Genomic DNA, 16,834 nt, shown 5'->3' on the forward strand with positions numbered 1-16,834 from the left:
GATACCACTTGTATGTAAAATATATTGAAATAATGTACGACTCTTCTATAGAACTTAACTGCATCTTGTGCAAAGAACTTGGTCAAAGTCAGTATTTTTAGTTTTTCCCTAATTGGCTGAGCTTTGCCTTCCAGATGTAATTATACTTTTAACTCTCCTGTACTTTAAGTGAAGGCTGCAGATGAGCTTATATTTTTACCCAAACAAGATCCTTGTTATAGGCTAAAAGCAAAGAAATTACCACCACCACCCTTAATGTTTTGTTAAGGGACTGAAATAAAAAAAGGGGGGGACTTGGTTATAAAATAAAGCATCAATCGAAATCTACAGTTTGCAGATTCTTGGGACCTCCTATATTCTGCATCTTGGAAATGAGACACGCATACTGTGCTTCAATATATAGATCAGAGGCATCTCTTTTCAACTTGTGGCCTAGATTGATTTTCTTTTTGTTTAAGAAAGGGTTAAGTTGAAGAAGCAGGGGGGAAAGAAAGAAATTAACTAAAGTAAGGCCCTCGTGATACAATGACACTTGCTCTATGCTCTTACAGAGAAAAACAGGATGATAAAACACCACAAAGAGGAGTGTTATGAATTTTATTAATGACTAGAAGACAGTGTGCAAAACATCAAAGGTCTGTGGAAAAGATTAATGACCCCGTGTGAGACTGTTTAATTACCTCCAGCTAATTAGATTCTTGACCAAATTTTTAATATCTGCATTCCTTCTAAAGCCTAATTGAGATTCCACATTATTTATCAATCTTTCAAAAAGCCCTTAGTGGGCTGGTTTTTTCAAGGTTCCCCCTCCCCCTCCCTTTTGCACTTTGACTCCATTTATGGTCAATTATTAAATAAATAGCAAAGTAACTGTTCGCCACAAATTGTATATGTGGAAGACTTTATGCCTGTTTATTTTGACTGGGAGACTACCATTGGCAGCGATTCTGCTACATAATGAAGCGCTCTAATAAATTGACTTTGCCCACTGTAAACATGGGTGGTGGTATTTTGGTTATTCTTGCTGCGCTTGAGAACTCTCTCTGTGTGTGTTTGTGTGTGTGTGTGTGTGTGTGTGTGTGTGTGGTAAAGTAGCATACTGTCCGTTAATCCTTGTTTCCGTTTACCTTGGTCCCATCTCAGAGACAGAAAGGGAATGTTTATCATGCAAACTGGAGAAGTCTGCCCGGGCCACTTCATTACAGTCGCTCTATTTCATTTACGATTGCTTCGGCACTGCTCCCAACAGAATGGTCTTTGTATAACGTAATTAATATTAGAAGGCAAGGAACGTAACTATTATTTACAGCCTCAACCAGTGTGATGGACCAAGCCGGTGTTCCTCTGTACCAGTAAGTAGGGGGCGGTGAGATTGGAATGTCCTATCCAGTGTCGGGGGGTGGGAATCAAGCTTGTAATGAACATAAATGGTTCCCTGGAGAGAGATGTAGCAGAACTTTACCCTATCAGAACATGAAATCTTGTTTACATAATGGGACTGAATTTGAAATACCATACAGCTGGAAAGAACGCAACGCAATTCACCAAGCGGATCTCCAGTGAAAGTCGTCCTTAAATGAGTAGGACTTGCACTGTAGCAGCATCTAAGGGCAGCATCCATCACTTCTCCTGAATCATATGTCCTACTGGGATTTAAGAAAGCTGCTCAAATGCTATGCCTTGCATAAATTTTTAAAAAATGCTTTTCAAGAAATGATGCACTTGAAGGATAACCGGACTACATGAGGTTAATATAGCTAGCCAAGAATTTGCATTTTTAAAAAACATTTGGAGAGGGGAAAGGCAACAATTAAAATTTAAGTTTTATCTTTAATTCATTTCAATTGATGATTGTCAGGCTTCAGAATGGTTTTATTCTCACTGCTTTTGACAGACAGGAACTTTTATTTATTTTCAGACTTCACAGCCAAATATTCGAGGCAGCTTACCATCAAAATAAAGGAATGCACAGTGCACAGGTGATATATTGGTGGGGGGGGGGGACACAATACAGTCAAGAGGATTACAGCTTTTGGGGGATGCCAAAAATATACAGATGTCATTCATACAACTTAAATCCTGGCCAGAAGTGGCTTCCCCCAACTCTCTTAAGAACATAAGGAACAAAGGGAGATGCCTTATACAGAGCCAGGGCATTGATTCACATCCAGAGCCTTGACCCACATCAAGCTCAATATTGCCTACACAGACTGGCAGTGGTTCGCTAGCATTGTCAGACTCATGGGTGACCTTGAGGTAGAAGTGAAGGTACACACCAACAATTGGGAAACACTGGCCTGCGAGCGCTCCAACTGGAGAACAGCCTTTACCAAAGGTGTCATGGGCTTTGAAGACACTCAAACTCAGAATGCAAGGGAGAAACATGCTAAGAGGAAGGCATGCTTGGCAAATCCACACCGTGATCATCTCCAGCCTGGAAACCAGTGCCCCCACTGAATTGGCCTCCACAGTCACTTACGGTCTCATTGTTAAAACCATGTTTATGGAAGACAATCTTACTCGGCTACGAGTGATCACCGAAGAAGAAGAAGAAGAAGAAGAAGAAGAAGAAGAAGAAGACGAAGAAGAGGTGAAGGTGAGGCTGCAGCTGAAAATGACAGTGTCATGTTGAAATTCTCCTCTGAAATTCATAGGAAGCTGCTTTATACCAAGTCAGGCCATTGGCTCATCTAGCTCAGAACTGACTGCAGTGACAAAGTACTGACTCTCCAGGATCTGAGGCAGGTATCTCTCTCAGCCCTAACTGGAGATGCCAGGGATTGAACCTGGGACCTTCTGCAAGCCAAGCAGATGCCCCACCACTGAGCTACAGTCCTGTGTCACTACTGTCTCTGTATTTGTCAGCCCATTAAGAGTGTAGATCACCCTCAGGCATAGGCAAACTTGGCCCTTCAGATGTTTTGGGACTACAACTCCCATGATCCCTAGCTGACAGGACCAGTGGTCAGGGATGATGGGAATTGTAGTCCCAAAACATCTGGCGGGCCGAGTTTGCCTATGCCTGCTCTAGGTATTGCTAGCTTTCAACACCCTGAACGCCCAATTTTCAGTAAAATGGTCATCTGAAGGAGTCCTATGGTGGACAGATTGGATCTATAGCTTGACCACATTTTCATCCATACTGTATCAGTTTTTAACATAGTATTTGGCATTGGATTTTTAAATGTTTACAAGTCACATCAAAACTTCTGCATCTCCTGATTATGATGGTTATTATTTCCATCCTCCATCTTTCACTGTTAAGCTCTGATCCAATTTTTCCTTCATGTTAGCAGACTACCTTTTAAAACCAAAAACAAACCATGGTTTCAAAAAGTAGGCTGGATTTTTAAAAAACAAAAAAACTTTTCGCAACCCACATTATGTGCACATGTGAAGGAGTTACTGTGCACTGCCATTCTGAACTTCCACACAAAGGATCAATGTCAACAGAAACCCAACAGTGGTAAGTCATTATCTCCTGCCGTGAGGTCTTTTAGAAATGTCTCTCTAGCTTTGCTCTGCTCCCATCAGTGTCTCCAAAGAGTAATTCTCTCTCCTGACCTGTGGAGGTCTGGGTAATACAATCCCTGATAGAAGCTGCAGCAGTCTTTTATCTTATCTTTCATGACTTTCACATGGATGTTGTTTAAAGGAACACATTAAGGCAAAGGCAAGACCAATTAACAGCAGGATTACTCAAGTTAACATCCTAGTCATATAAATCTAAATATCTCCTCTTCTTCTTCAACATGTCAAGAAAATTCATGATCGTGACTCCCACACGTGAACATGATTTTTTCCCCTTGCTCTTTTATGTGTTTAAAATGAAACTGCTCATTTTGCAAAACAGGTACATCAAAGCAGATGTTCACAATTGTAGAAGGACCAACATGTACCATTTATGTGCTAGTTTTGAACACCAGAGGGGCTTAAAATGCTCCATCTCTGAATTTTCACCAAAATGTGAACATCAGCTCTTTTTTGAAGTTGCGCAGTCAGAACAAACAGAAGCTTGGTTATTTTTTTGTTATTTTTTCATTAAGGCTTTTCAGTGGTATTTTTAATTTATTACATTATTTATAATACTGTATTTCCACACTGAGTGTATGGAAGACATTCCACAATTAATAGGATAAAAAAAACCTAAGCAGTTACAAAAACAATGGAAACAACAATTTATCAAAATGGTAGCAGCCTAAAACATCATAAGAGAGGCAAAATCCATGGAGATGAGAATTAGGCATGAATGTTTTCCAGTGAGATTTCTCCAGGCTAGCTTACCAAATGACTCTGGTAAAAGGTATTCCTAGCCAGTGGCCCCACCTGAGCATCTAGAAAAAGAAGCAGTTGCAAGAGTAACTCCAAGTCACATACCTGCAGATTTAGGAGAAGGAGGAGGAGGAGGAGGAGTTTGGATTTGATATCCCACTTTATCACTACCCAAAGGAGTCTCAAAGCGGCTAACATTCTCCTTTCCCTTCCTCCCCCACAACAAACACTCTGTGAGGTGAGTGGGGCTGAGAGACTTCAAAGAAGTGTGACTAGCCCAAGGTCACCCAGCAGCTGCATGTGGAGGAGCAGAGCTGCGAACCCAGTTCCCCAGATTACGAGTCTGTCGCTCTTAACCACTACACCACACTGGCTCTGCAGGAGGGCTGCAATCAGACCCAGAGCAAACTTTGCACCCCAAGATTGTCAAGATCAGTGAACCAACCATACCTGCAATATCTGGGCTAAGCTTAAGCTTAAGTCCATCTAGTTCTAATGCTGCCCTCAAACAGAGGTTTATAACTGCTACTGCCTCCTGGGGATCAGAGGACAGAAATGAGAGATAGAGCTGGGGTTACTCACAGAAATCTCCAAATGAACCGGTGGTTTCAACATTTAGATGTTGAACAAGCTGCCGGGAGGCCCAAGAGAATAACCAGAATGGCCCTCCCCTATCTCCTGTACAGGTTGTCCACCTGGGCAATGAAACCTCTCTTCTCTTACAAACTTGGGCCAGAAGCCATTTTGGAAATGATTTATTATTTACTTATTTAATATACTTATAGTAATGATTTCTGAAGACTCCGTCCTGGCATTCGACAGTATAGGAAGACAAGGTTAGCTAGTCTTGAAATCATGCTAAGAAGGAAGGAGGCAACGAGGACATAGCTATCTTGCACTATCTCAATCTGGTAATCTCCCCCAGCAACTGAGCAGCAGGGGGAAATAGCTGAGCAAGATAACTAAATAGAAAACCCTGCTAGCCAGAGTTGTCTCTTGTCCTATCAACATGACTATCAATATATCAATGTGCAGATACAGGTGGCAGTATCAATATGGCAAGTCCTTCAACTTTTCGTTGAGCGTCAGGAGTCTTCAAGATTCTCGGAAGCAACATCAGATTCTCAGAGGATCAATCTCAGATTGTGAGGTGCAGATGAATAAACATCAGCAGTCTGTTTGATATGTGACTGTTCCTATTTTAACCTCAGAATTCAGTGTTTATAAATGAAAAATAACCAATAGTGGAATGAGAACTTCTACCATGCCACTCAGGGCTATTTCTCCAGATTCACACAAAAAACACAAAACCGTCTTTTTATCAGCAGGAATAGCCACATCTTTGCACAGCAGTAAGCCGGAGTGTATACCTTTCACACATCCCATGCTGGTCCTGTATAAATCCAAAATTAGATTCCATCTCCTGAAAGCCTTTTAGCATATTTGTTTTCCCCCCCTCCCCTGCAAGCCTTCCACAGTCCAGCATCCATTGCAACTAAATTAGGCCTTTTTCCTCTCAGCATGACCTAAATGGATCTACTTTAGGTGAATCCTAGGTAGTTAAACGTTTGCTCGGTTCTAATAAAATAGCAGCATCCATGCCAAATTACTAGTGGTCTGTCCCAAATAAGATTAGCAGTTCATTATCCATGAGGTCACAGCTACAGTCACAGTACTACACAAATGGCATAGAAGCGATACTTTCACCCAGAGCCCTAGAACTAAACAGCATGATACCTTAATTTGTACTATTAGTGGTTATAGTGGCACGTGGATATTACAAGGTGGGGAGCTCACATGGCATCTGTCAGACATATAAATACTAGAATTTAATGCTGGCATGGTCTCCTTTATTTCCTCCTCCCCCTTATCATTAACTCAGTCCCTTACTATTATCTGAAGGTGGAGGTGGCAGCTTTATTTACACAATCTAACGTTTTTCAAGCGGTAAGCATTCGACCAGAAACAGTGCTACAAATCAATACCGATGAAAATAAAGGGTGATCTTGTCAGCAGGCAGGCTTTCTATTGTGAAAATTACAGCTATCTCCAGCTGAGAAGGTACTAAATGCAGCCATCCATACTACCTGCAACAGAAAGGCTGGCTTCTCCACTGGCGATTAATACCATGTTCAGCTCTCACCTGCTCACAGCGCAAGTCCTTCCTTGCTACCCCAAGATTCACGGCCAGACCTCCTCTGACAGTGGAGTTTATTCACTCCATTTGGAAGACTCCCTTTACTGCAGGGATGAGGGAGCCTTTGTCACACCCTAAAGGCCACATTTCCTTCTGGGCCACTCTCCAAGGGCCACTTCCAAGAGGTGGGCGGGGCCAGAGGCAAAAGTGGGTGGAGCAATGAACATAGATTTTGTCTTTGCGTGGTAGGCTAGTCTCTGCACAAACATTTTCCCCTCTATCCTCCATCCAGCCGTTGTCCGAGTTCAATGACCCCTTCCAGCCAGGCAAAAGCCAGTGCTTTTTTTCAGCCAGAGCACACTGTAGCATGGTCCCAGCACTTCTCAGGTGGGTGCCATTGCGGGCTGACACTCCCCCCACCTACTTCTGAGAAGCCCCAAACCAACATTTCAAGTCAAAATGGAAGCTGGCCAGTGTGTGGAAAATGACCCTTTTTAAAAAAGATCTATGACTTTAAAGGGAAGCTTTTAATGTTTAATAGGTTGTTGTATTTTAATATTCTGTTGGAAGCCGCCCAGAGTGGCTGGGGAAACCCAGCCAGATGGGCGGGGTATAGATAATAAATGATTATGATTATGATTATGACTCCACCTAGCTCCTAGCCAGTCTTAAACACGATTGGTCGAGCTATGGGGTGGTGCCAATTCAATTTTCCTTTTCTCGAATCCATCTCCCATGTTGTGGCAGCAGGTTTTAAACTTTTCAGCCAGGGCTGTACTTCTGCACACACACGTGTTTGTGCGAAGGCCCTTCTAAGCTGCCCTAGCCATCCACCTGAATCTAAGTGAAGGAGAGAAGCAGGGCACATTTATTTGACCTGCACCAGAACCAGGGGTCCCCCAAACCAGCTAGGGACACAGCTTGCTGTAGTTTTTAGCTCCACAGGCAGTGAATGTGACTGTTGTCAAGTAGGCATCTGTTCAGGGCTGTTCCAAATCGCCCAGCAACTTACTGTAACAACTTCATGGTGACTTCCAGCACCTATTTTTCTTGGGGGGGGGGGGGGAAAGCACTGACAAAATCATTCAAGGAGGGTGCAAAGCAGGTTCTGTGAGGGGCATTATGAAAGTCCTGAGGGACAAACAGAGATTGTTGAAGGGGCAGATTTGGTTCCTGGGCCTGAGGTTCCCCACTGCTGCTTTACTAGTGGTAGGCTTTCGGCCATGGTTTGTGCTGCTTTGGGGTCAGTCCCATGCTGGTCCATGTCATTTGGCTTCATGATATATTTATATAATACACAAGCAATGCTATTTCCAAAATGGCTGGGCTTCACTTAACATGTGCTATTCTACCCAGCACCATGACCCTGATCAAAACTGGAGGAAAAAGTAAGTCAGGAGATCTAATCAACCACAAGATCTCCCAGGTCATGCTGCCTCAATGCCCTCTCCCACTCTGCTATGCAGCAGCAGTGCCATGTGCTATATAATTGTGAGGTTGCTGAAATAGTGTATATGAAGGTTACAATCCTATACACACCATGTAGAAATTAATGTGACTTACTCCTGGGTAGACATGATTGTGTTACATTTCAAAACTCTAAAAGCATCTGTGCAAATGCTAAACACTGTTATGATTGCATGCTTATTGCTCAAAACACCAAAATATTCAGAGACCCCCCCATAGTAATTAAACTGTGTGATCCACTTGTTGAACTTCTGTCAGACTGAATTTGGTGGCAGGTAAGATGGATGGTCGACGCGGGTGGCGCTGTGGGTAAAAGCCTCAGCGCCTAGGGCTTGCCGATCGAAAGGTTGGCGGTTCGAATCCCCGTGGCGGGGTGCGCTCCCGTTGTTCGGTCCCAGCGCCTGCCAACCTAGCAGTTCGAAAGCACCCCCGGGTGCAAGTAGATAAATAGGGACTGCTTTCTAGCAGGAAGGTAAACGGCGTTTCCGTGTGCGGCTCTGGCTCGCCAGAGCAGCTTCGTCACGCTGGCCATGTGACCCGGAAGTGTCTCTGGACAGCAGCGCTGGCCCCCGGCCTCTTGAGTGAGATGGGCGCACAACCCTAGAGTCTGTCAAGACTGGCCCGTACGGGCAGGGGTACCTTTACCTTTAAGATGGTGGTGGGTGACGCTGTGGTCTAAACCACTGAGCCTTGGGCTTGCCGATCAGAAGGTTGGCGGTTCGAATCCCCGCGACGGGGTGAGTTCCCGTTCCTCGGTCCCAGCTCCTGCCAACCTAGCAGTTCAAAAGCACGTCAAAGTGCAAGTAGATAAATAGGTACCGCTCCAGCGGGAAGGTAAACGGCATTTCCGTGCGCTGCTCTGGTTCGCCCGAAGTGGCTTAGTCATTCTGGCCACATGACCCGGAAGCTGTCTGCGGACAAACACCGGCTCCCATGGCCAGTAAAGCGAGATGAGCGCTGCAACCCCAGAGTCGGTCACGACTGGACCTAATGGTCAGGGGTCCCTTTACCTTTACCTTAACATTGTATTTGGCCCAAGCGCAGTGGGAAGCCCCGTTGAGAGAAGTTCCTTTTACCTGTTGCATAGGTACAGTTAGAGGGATTGCTATGACCACAAGCCATGTGTCTACCCAGCAAGTCTCTATTCATATTGCAGAACTCCCATTTTATGTTATCATCATCACTTACTGTACTGCTTCGCACATAACATGAAACCATGGTTTATTAAGCTATATTAAACAATGTCTTAGCGTTGTGTGTGAACCCAGTCAGCCCAGCAGCTTAACTATGGCTTAAGAGATCCTTCTTAAGCATTGTTAAGGGGTCATCACCACCCAAAAGCTACAAAGCCAACAGTGGCAAAACATTCAAACCACTCTCAAGGATCAGCTGCTCTCGCTGGTGCTTTTAACGATTCTGTGACATGATAAACCAAGGTTTAAGTGATCATCTGCCAGGCACCTCAGCTTTAACTGTGGTTTATTAACTATAGTTAACATTAATTGTGGTTAATGTTAACCATGGTTTAGCAGCGTGTGTGAATCTGGCCAAAGTGTAAGTCCTGGATATCTTAAAATGGTCAGTCTCCATTACAAAATTCATCCCTCATTGTTCCTCTGGGCTAAAATGTTATATTGAAGCCCATTTCTCCCTCTGTTTGTTGCTGTGGATGCCTGCGATTCTGTCCTATAAGATTCTGAGCCCTTCCTTTTTTCTGTATCTTGGCTTCTAGCCATTAAAAACAAAACTGGTGGGGGATGAAGTGCTGACGGAGAGGGAGCTGCCATGTTAAATTGCCCATCTCTCTCCTTTCCTCTGGGAAAGTGGAACCTTGACCCATGCCACTTTCAGTCAATCACAGTCCGAGAGAGTCTTGAAAATTGTTTTGCAACAGTGATTGCTTCCACCCAAATATATGCCAAATGCAAAATCCAAGAAGTTTGTTGCTTGCTTTTCTTTTCTTTTTTAAGCAGCTGTCTAATAAAGGGCAAATGCGTGTGCAACAGCCTTCCTAGTAACTCAAATGTGACACAAATAATGCAGCAAATAATTACAGTGACCTTTAGCTCACCTCAGATTTAAACAAAGGTTAAGCTGCCCTTTAGTAAAGCAAATATTTTCTGTAGTCCAATAACAGCATACACCTGTAGGAAGGAACCATGATCTATTGTCGCTAAACTGAAAATGGGTGTGATATGTCTGCTAATTTCCAAAGGCTAAAGAATTCAGGCAGCTCAGAGTAGATAGCAGTCAGATCTTCTGGCATCACGTATGATTAACTTACCTTGCCATGGGCTTGTCCATATTTTTTTTCAGAGAACTGTCGCTTGACATCTCTGTCCAGGTGCAGCAGCAGAAGACAGGCAAGGCAAACCACAAAAATAAGAAAACTGCATCATCTTGTTCCTTGATAAAGCATATAAACAATTTATATTTTCATCCTTTGGGTTTGAATGAATGCCTGGTACTTTAAGTAATTAGGCCTCAGATACTGAGTCTTGAAAAATAAACTCGCAGGAGAGTTCAAGACATTGCCCAGGAAATGGCTGATAGGTTTTATTTAGTTTCTCATGCTCCAAGGTTTAGCAGTTGTCCAGATAAGGGCCAGGTGTGCTTTGCACATTTAATTTGTTTAGTCTGCAGCTAATTCAAGCAGCACTTTTAACTCTAAAACTGGGGCTGTCTTCTACAATCAAGTGCTTATAACTACCCCCCTCCCCATTTAGCTGCATAGTTTATCACAGAATGGAACCTATGCTATCTATTTATGTTGGGTTTGTTTGCATACAATTTGCAAATCCTTCTGAGGAATTCTTGCTGTAGATTACATCTCCCTGGTGTGCTTTTAAGTAATGAGCAGATGTTACAGTATTTTAGTGTGATCCCTGATTTTCTGGACATCAGCTGCTTGCTTTTCTGCTCCTATTTTTTTTATTTAAAAAGCATGTAAAGAAACAACTCCTGTCAGTATTCACCTTTGAAATGCCCACTTTTCAAACCAGCCAACCACATTTCTCATTAACCTGGAGCTTCCACCTTTGTATGGATGGAGACTTTGGTCGCTTCCAAGCTGTCACTATTTTTGGCTGGGATTTAATCACATACCAGTAAATTCAGGTTCTGCAATTATAGTTGTTTGGGAGGTCTTCTGCAATGAAACTGTTTTCCCCAAAGAGCAAGGCATTTTGCAATTAGGAAGGTAATGGAAAAAGGCACTGGAAAGTGTGGGATAGCACTGGCTTTGATGCAACACTATCTTACCTCCCCACAAACAGGTCAGAATGAACCTTTGCTAGATAGCCAGTGACAGCTGATCTCCCTGAAAACAAATCAGGATGAACACTCAATGAACAGGTCATCCTGAAGCATCCGCCGTGCTTCAAGATGACCCCTTTATTGAACATCCAGTTGAGCATCTCCATCCCTAGCCCAGGGATGAAGAATCTGTGACCCTCCAGATATTGTTGGACTCCTCTGCCTCTCATCCTTGATCATTGGCTCTGCTGGCTGGGGCCGTTGGGAGTTGAAGCCCAACAACATCTCAAGAGCCATAGGTTCCTTACTGGTGATCAAGGCCAGGCATGGGCAAACTCAGCCCTCCAGATGTTTTGAGACTACAATTCCCATCATCCCTGACCACTGGTCCTCTTAGCTAGGGATCATGGGAGTTGTAGTCCCAAAACATCTGGAGGGCCGAGTTTGCCTATGCCTGATCTAGGCTCTAGTAACATACAGCCTTGATTACTGCATAATGTTCTACAGGCTGTTGCCTGTGGAAACGTGAGCTGATCCAGAACACGGCAGACTGGTGATGTTTCATGAGTAAGCAAAGATCTTCCCAGGTTTCCAGGTTTTTCTGGTTTTAGTCTATAATGCTGTAAACAGTCTGAGGTCTGGGTATGTGAAACATCAAGTTCCCCCATATGAATCTACCGGTTAACTGAGATCCCTTTCTACTTTTTGCACATCCTTGGCTTCACAAGGTGGCTACTTATGCGAGATCAACTCTCTCCTGAGGCACATTGATCTGACACATTCTTTCTTATATTTCAGATGCTAATCCATCTTATATTTCAGATGTCAAATCCATCTTGTTGCCCAAACTTCTCATGGCTGCTTTTATTTGTATTTTTACTGCTATTTTTCTATTTCTGGTTAATTTTTGTTCAGTTTATTCTTTCCAGTCACCTGCTGAATAGTTATGGTAAAAAAATATATTAAAATGTATAAAGATTTAGCAAGCAACTAAATAACAGCTGCTTGGCAGGCAGAAATCAGCAGGTAATTTTTTTTTCAGCATAGAGATGAGGAAAGCTTCACCCACTGATATCTGCCTGCCATTCAAACATGAACTGTATATATTCCAATAAACATTTGAGAGACTCACTGCAGGTAATATTCATAATATTTCTGCAGTCATGGATGATGCATCCTGTAATAGCTCAGCAGACATAATATTAGTCATTATCGCTGTGCTATTGACTAATGCTGCTATCAAATTCCAATCAATAATTCCAATCAAATCAGCAAATGTCATTTCTGTCTTTAACTGTACATTGGTTTTTACATGTAGTAATCATGAGCGCATGTTCCTGTCTATCACGGGTGCTATAAAAAGCTAGTCAATGAATTTACACCCTGTTACTTATTCATGAATGAGTTGTGCCCCTGAATTTTAACAGGCTACGCCTTAAACTATTAGCTGTATATCTGCTTTATGTGATGTTCCTACATAAGCTGGCAGTCCATCAATTCAGTGTCCATACATTTCTCTGAAAGCTATATTATAATTAGAGCTTAGGTTAATACTATTCAGTAACCATAAAACAGACATAAAATAATTATAACTCATTTAGTGAAATTAGAAAAAGAGCAATTATTAGACTCCCATTGTGAGCCTTTGCTGTGAGGGACAGATAATCTATCTGCAAGATGTACTTTAAGAACATCATTTTGGAAGAAATAAAATGTGATGAAATACTGTTTTGTTTGTGTTTTAAAGAAAGCTTAAACTAATAAATACAAGCTGAGCAGTCTCGAGGAATGGATGTTCCACTGAAGGAAGAGATTCTGCAGATTTACAACCTGTCTTTATAATACTACCTCAGAAACTGGGATTAGTCTAGAAGATTGCTTTGGAAAACTTTTTGCGTGAGTCCTCTTTTCATTGGTTCAGACAAGCTTCTCCACTTCTATCATAGCTTTCCAGCACAGATATTACTCCATACTGCAGTCAATTCTACCTTTCTTAAAAGGTAAAGGTACCCCTGCCTGTACGGGCCAGTCTTGACAGACTCTAGGGTTGTGCGCTCATCTCACTCTATAGGCCGGGAGCCAGCACTGTCCACAAACACTTCCGGGTTACGTGGCCAGCGTGACAAGCTGCATCTGGTGAGCCAGCGCAGCACACGGAACGCCGTTTACCTTCCCACTGGTAAGCGGTCCCTATTTATCTACTTGCACCCGGAGGTGCTTTCGAACTGCTAGGTTGGCAGGCGCTGGGACCGAACGACGGGAGCGCACCCCGCAGCGGGGATTCGAACCACCGACCATGCGATCGGCAAGTCCTTGGCACTGAGGTTTTACCCACAGCGCCACCCGCGTCCCTTCTGCCTTTCTTACCAAGACCCTTATCCATCTGATCAAGTTATTTTTAGCCATGTGGTCACAGCCAAGTATTTTGACATATGCTGACATATGCTCATAATGGAGTCCCATTATGTCACATTATAGGGTGGGACCACCATACAGCAACAATGTAGAGCTTCGGACACAAGAGGAAGTCTGGCTTGTGTCACTCCTAGGAACTGGAAATCTTCAGGGAAGGGAAGGCAACCACAATTTACACACCCACTTAATCTGGAAGACTGCCAAGACATTTGACTGCCTGCAGCAAAGGACAAAGATGGCGGCCTCTCATTTCATGTACACAAGCAGGCTACTTTCGCAGTTGAACCTAACTTCAATACTGGGAACATGATAGAGTCCTTTGGCATACTTGAGGGGAGCAGACTGGTTTAGGGGGTGCAGCACAGGCTTTGTGGACTCATTTACCTCTGTTCTCCAACAAAGAGGGATGGCCAGAAGAGCTCAGAGGAAAAACCAGGGGAATTATACTGCAGCAGTCCCCTCATTCCTAATTTGTGCAGAGTCTTGGGCCCCTTTAGGTACAAGAATCTTGAGTTATCCAAATGTGACTTGTACAGGATACTCCACTAGCTATTGCAAATCAAGCCACAATAGCTACAGGAGGGGTGGGATTGTGAAGTTAGTGCGCGCACACACACACACACACACACACACACACACACACACACACACACACTCAGTTTGCTAACTCAAGAGTCTTAAAAAAACAGGGCATCTTCCTGAGTAAATGTGTTTATTTTCATGGCATAAAATCTGCTCAGAGAAGTTCCACCTTTCCTACCACCGTGTAAATTATGCTGCTTGTTGAAGAGGTGGAAACCGAGTGTGGAAAGGGCATATTTTGATTGCGGGGGGCTGGATGTCTGGCTTCCTCATTAATCTGGATGTTAAAGTGACTGGTTACATTCACTGTTTCCTCTTAAACACAAACAAAAAGACAAGTTCAGAGAACTATTGCCTCTGACAGTTATGAAAGCCTGAATGAATGACATCCTCCAGAGAGTATTTTTCTGTCACTTAAGCAGTTTACATATTTTTTCTATATTTTTTCAAAAAACATTATTTTGATTTGGGCAATCACCAGGGATCAGAATGTGCATTTAAGGTCACTCAGGCTATGTCCAACTCCAGACAGATTCTGCTAGAGTCAGGTTTTTATGATGACAGCATGAAATTTTTGGAATACACTAGTGACTTCTGTGGCCATTGTTAGCTTGTCATTATTATTATTATTTTTTAAGGAGGCAAAAATATCCCTTTATTTTCTCCCAATGTGGATAATATGTATTGTTGAATATTGTAGATTTTTTTTTATTGCAGATTAGTAGGTTTCCTTTATGCTTCAGGAAACGTTATATAGCTATGAATGAAAAATATTTTTGTTTACTTATGCAGGAGTGCCATTTTTTTAAAAAAAACAAAAAACCCAACAACACCAAATCATTGGAAAGTGACAGAAATGACAGGGCAAAACAAACAATAAATCACAAATCTGACTTGCTTTGCCTCTTTACTTTCCAGTGTTTCAATGTGCTCCTCAAGGTATACTTTGGCATGGGGGGGGGGGGGAATGCACCAGTGAGCTACGAGTTCACAGCACTGCAAATAGTCGTTGCTTCTGATTGTCTAGTTAAGCTCTACAAAATATATACAGCAGGAAATGTGTAACCTATGGACCTCTAGAACCTTCTGGACTATAGCTCCATCCTTCCTGACCAGTGGCCCTGCTGCCTGGGTTTGTAGTCTAACAACATCTAGAGGACCACAGGTTCCTCATCCTGGATGTAGAAACAGGGATGAGGAAGCTGTGGCCCTCTAGATGTTGGTGGACTATAACTCCCATCACCCCTAAACACTGGCCCGGCTGACAGAAGGTAGATGGGAGTTAAAGACCACCACAGGTCACAGGTTCTGCTACCTGTCAAAAAGTTCCGTCTAACTTTTTTCCTTTTCCAAACCCATGGAGTTGCTATGTATTGTAATGTTTTCAGGTGTAAACTAATGCAAAAAGACATTTGTTTTTATATAACTTCCCTGTCATAAAATTCTCCCCTCTCCCCTCATCTCTCTCACACACACTCTTTGCTAACAGCATCTTCTGAGAGAGGGTGAAATATGGCCCTCTGCACCTATATATATATATATATATATATATATTTGCTTTCGTAGATTTTCACGGGTACAGGAATGTAGGTTTTGGTGTCCTCGGGTATCTTCCCGTGTAAAAGTTGGGGTGTCTAGGCGACGTTTCGACGAGGTCTCACTCGTCATCTTCAGGCTGGTGCTTTCGGCTTCTTGTTACTGGAACAGAGCCGAAAGCACCAGCCTGAAGATGACGAGTGAGACCTCGTCGAAACGTCGCCTAGACACCCCAACTTTTACACGGGAAGATACCCGAGGACACCAAAACCTACATTCCTGTACCCGTGAAAATCTCAGAGCATGAGGTATCAGAGCATCGCAGGAAAACCTAGGGATGGGTAGATTATGGGCTCTGTTCCAGTAACAAGAAGCCGAAAGCACCAGCCTGAAGATGACGAGTGAGACCTCGTCGAAACGTCGCCTAGACACCCCAACTTTTACACGGGAAGATACCCGAGGACACCAAAACCTACATATATATATATATATATATATATATATATATATATATATATATATATAGTAAAGTCAGCAAACTATAGGATCTTCAGAGCATGAGGTATCAGAGCATCGCAGGAAAACCTAGGGATGGGTAGATTATGGATTTCCTTGCTTTTGTTGACTTTGGGAGACCTTTTGGTATTATTGTAACATTCTTCCTAGGATTCAATATCCTGTACATTTTAATGGCAGAAGGGAAAGCTAAGATAAACATGTCAAATTTAAACATAATTCTTCCATGGGAAAATCTCAGATGTGATCCAGACATCAAGGTTCACCTTTTGTGAGGATAAAGAGATTTTCTTGTTTCCTTCAGCTCTTCGGAGCTTGCTGCTGCTACAAGACTAAACACCAATGGCAATTCACACCCCCTCCAAGCTTGAGCAGGATGTTATTGACACAATGGCGCATTAGTGATGGATATATACCGGGCTGTCCACACAACAGTCTGTTTTATTAGTTGTGCTGTGATGATTCCCCAACGTTACCACATTATTGCCATCTGGAAGAATGCTGTTGTGCTACAGTGACAGAGGAGCAATGAAACCAGAACATTTGTGGTATGAAAAGTTACAGTATTTCAGCAGAAAGCTACAGGTTATTCATTAGCTCTTATTAACATTATTATTGTTATGTTAATGTATTACCTGTCCTTCACCCTAAAAT

This window comes from Podarcis muralis, chromosome 1, assembly GCF_964188315.1.
Source record: "Podarcis muralis chromosome 1, rPodMur119.hap1.1, whole genome shotgun sequence".
NCBI classification, from domain to species: Eukaryota; Metazoa; Chordata; class Lepidosauria; order Squamata; family Lacertidae; genus Podarcis; species Podarcis muralis.